Below are 4,350 nucleotides of genomic sequence, written 5' to 3' on the forward strand. Positions count from 1 at the left end.
ATGTGTCATGCATGGGAACAGGATTGATGTTGTTTAGGAACATGAGCCCAAACATTATATTTAGTCCCAAAATGCAGATCGTGCAAGTCAAATTAAAAGAAGTTTCAAGTGGAAGAATAAATAAAAGCAAAAGTGAAAACTACTTAAGGCCTAGAAATCTAGAAGAAATGAATACGTTTCTGGAAACAACCAACATTCAAAAAATAAATCAGGAAGAAACAGAAATTAGAACAGACTGATTAATAGCCATAAAATTGAGGTGGTAATTAAAAAAAAAACACCTCCCTTCCAACAAAATCCCAGGAGCAGTTGGCTTCACAAGTGAATTCTAACAACTTGTAAAGAAGAATTAATACCCATCCTTTTCAAACTAGTCCAAAGAATTGAAGGGGGAGGAACATTTCCAAACTCATTCTACCTGATCACCATTTCCCTGGTACCAAAATCAGGTCACCATTTCCCTGATACCAAAATCAGACAAAGACACTATACAAAGAAGAAAAATATTTACAGGCCAATATCCCTGATGAGCATAGGTGCAAAATTTTTCAACCAAATAATAGCAAATAGAATTTAATAAACCATTGAAAAAGATTATACACAATGATCAAGTGGGGTTTATACAAGGAATGCAAGGGTAGTTCAATATCCACAAAACAAGTAATGTAATTAATCATATCAACAAAAACAAGGATAAAAATCACACGATCATCTCAATAGAGAGATAAAAAGCATTTGACAAAATTAACATCCATTTATGACAAAACCTTTCTGCAAAGTGGGTATAGAAGGAATTTACCTCAGCATGATGAGGGCCATATATGAGAACCCCACAGCTAACCATACTCAGTGGTGAAAAGTTGAAAGTTTTTCCTCTAATATCAGGAGCAAGACAAAGCTGTCCACTCTCACAACTACTATTCAATATAGTATTGGAAGTCTCAGCCACAGCAATAAGATAAGAAAAAAAATAAAAGGCATTTAAATTGGAAAGGAAGAAGTAAAACTGTCATTATTTTCAGATGACATAATACTGTACCCAGAGCACCTTAAAGAATGAACCAATAATAACAGAATTAACAGATGAATTCAGTAAAGTAGCAGAATACAAAATTAATATACATAAATCCCTCATGTTCCTATACACTAATAATGAACAATCAGGAGGAGAAATTAAGAAAACAATCGTCCCATTTATAATCCATGAAAAAGAATAAAATACAAAAGAATAAATTTAACCAAGGAGGTAAAAAACACTTATACTTAGAAAACTATAAGACATTGAAAATAGAAATTGAAAAAGATACAAATCAATGGAAGAATAGATCATGTTCATGGATTGGAAGGCTGTATATCATTAAAATTAGCATACTTCCCAAAGCAATCTACAGATACAATGCAATCTCTATCAAAATGCCAATGGCATTTTATGAGGACTACAACAAATAATCCTGAAATTTATACTGAATCATGAAAGATCATAAATAGCCAAAGCAATATTGAGAAAGAAAAATGAAAGTATCATGCTCCCTGATTTCAAACTATTCCACAAAGCTATAATAATCAAAACAATATGGTACAGCCTCAATAGCAGACAAATCAATGAAATAAAATAGAAGGTCCAGAAATAAACCTCACAATTGTCCATCACATATATGGACAATTAATCTTTCACAATAGATGCAAAAATATACAATGGAAAAATGACAGTCTCTTTAACAAGCAGTGTTGGGAAAACTGGGCAGATACATGCAAAAATTAAAATGGACTACTTTCTTACAACATATGCAAAAGTAGACTAAAAATGGATTGAAGATTTACATTTAAAGCTTGACACAATAAAACCCTCAGAAGAAAATTTAGGTAGTAAACTATTTGACATCAGTCTTAGCAATAGCTTTTTGTATAGGCCCCCTTGAGCAAGGGAAACAAAATAAAAAATGAGCAAATGGGACATCATAAAACTAAAAACTTCTGCACAACAAAACCATAAACAAAACAAAAGACAACTAATTGAATAGGAGAATATATTTGCAAACAATATATTCAATTAGGAGTTGATATTCAATACTCATATAAGGAACACACATGACTCAATGACAAAATAATTAAAATTCTGATAAAGAAATGGGCAGAAGGCAAAAAGATGTTTCTTTAAAGAGAACATACTGATGGCCAATAGTCATATAAAAAGATGCTCAACATCATTTATCATCAGAGAAATGCAAATCAAAACCACAATGAAATAGCATCTCATACCAGTTACAAAAGCTATTATCAAAAATACAACAGATTACAAGGGTTATCAAGGAGGTGGAGAAAAAGGAAAGCTTATGTACTATTGGTGGGACTGCAAATTGGTACAGCTACTATCCACAACAGTATGGAGGTTCCTCAAAAATTAAAAATAAATTTACCACAGGACCCAGCAATCCTATTCTGGGCACATATCCAAAGAAAACAAGAACACTAATTTCAAAAGAAATATGCATCCTTATTTTCAGTGCAGCACTATTTGTAATAGCCAAGATATAGAGGCAAACTAGGTGTCCATGAGTAGATAAATGGATAAAGAAGATGTGGTATACACACAGATCTCCACTGACAAACTCAGTGATAAAAAAAGAAATAAAACCCTGCCATTTGCAATACCATAGATGAACCTACAAAATATAATGGTAAGTGGGATAAGTCAGGCAGAGGCAGACAAATACCATATGGTTTCACTTTCATGTAGAATATTAAAAAACACAACAAACAAACAAACAAACCAAAAAACAGACACATACAAACACAGATCAAACTGATGGTTGCCAGATGGATGGGGAATAGAGGAATGGGTATAAAAGGTTAAGGGGAATATAGTCAATAATATTGTGATAAGTTTGTATGATGACAGATGATTACTAGACTTACTGAGGTGATCACATTGTAAGTATATAAATGTTGAGTCACTGTGATTGTACCTGAAATTAATATAATATTGTATGCCAACTATACTTAAATTTTAAATATATAGAAAAATATTATAATGTTAAAATATCACAAGATGCTATACCTCTAAATGGGCGATCATTTATTCATTTAAATATTGTTCTTCAGCCATGTCTGGTGTGGCTCAGTTGATTGAGTGCTTGCCTGTGAAGCAAGGGGTTGCTGGTTCAATTCCTATTCAGGGTATATGCCTGGGTTGTGGGCCAGATCCCCAGTAGAGGGTGCGTGAGAGGCAACCACACATTGATGTTTCCCTGTCTTTCTCCCTTCCCCTCTAAAAATAAATAAATAAAATCTTTAAAAAAATACTGTTCTTCATGCAAGACACACTTAATGTCTACAAGTAATGACTCACCATTTCTCAGATTTGTTGCTATAAAGTGTGCAAGAAAACTAAAAATACGTTTTTTATAAAACTGAACATAGAAAGAGACAATTAAGATTGGGAAAGCCATGTAAGATGGCAAAGTAGAAAAATGCTGTACTCTCCTCCTCTCATGATCACATCGAAATTACCATTAAACTATTGAACAATCTGAACACTAGCTGAGTAGAACTCCCATAACGAAGGATACAAAGAAGCCACGTTGAAACTATTAGGAGTGGAGACTGAAATGGGATGCCCCCACATCCACTTGTGGTGCTTGAGAATTGGGATGGTTATGTCAGCTGTGGAGTTCCTCCCTGAGGAGAAAGGGATCCCAGCCCCACACTGCGTTCTCCAGCCCAGAGCACCAATGTAGGGAAGGGGAGTCTCCACAACATCAGGTTGTGAAAATCACAGGGATTCCCAAGTGTAGATGAGCCAGAACATTGCTGGAAACCTAGGCATCTTCTTAAAGGGTCACACACTCATTCACTGGCACTCACCCTGTGCTCTAGTAAAAGGACAGCAGCTCAGGGGGTCACCAGAAACATACAGGGAGAAACTGAGTTACATGCTTTCAAGGTAAGGACTAGGGGCACAGCAGCCACTGTCCCTGTGTGGAGCCCTCCTTCCAAACAGCCAGCAGGTGGCATCATCTTTCCTATATTGAGACCTCTCCTTACATGGCCACATCTGAACCTGCATTAACCCAGTGAACAGCATTTGTCCCATGACGACTACCTGAGACCATGTCCCACCCAAATTGTGCACCATCAGAGGCTTTACAGCAGTGAGTGGCTGGCCTTGTCCCATGTTGCAGTCTTTCTTAAAGACTGTAAAAAACCTGCAGACCCCAGGTGGGCAGTAACCAGCCTCAGTTGGTCTTTCCTATGCCTTTTGCTGAGTGGCCCCCGGTTTGGCACAGGCACCAAACCTGACTCTGTATTAACATGCTGAATACCACTTGTCCCACCCTGGTAACTCCTTGA

The sequence above is a fragment of the Pteronotus mesoamericanus genome, unplaced genomic scaffold, assembly GCF_021234165.1.
Source record: "Pteronotus mesoamericanus isolate MK-2021 breed Mesoamerican mustached bat unplaced genomic scaffold, CSHL_Meso_final contig_55, whole genome shotgun sequence".
NCBI lineage: Eukaryota > Metazoa > Chordata > Mammalia > Chiroptera > Mormoopidae > Pteronotus > Pteronotus mesoamericanus.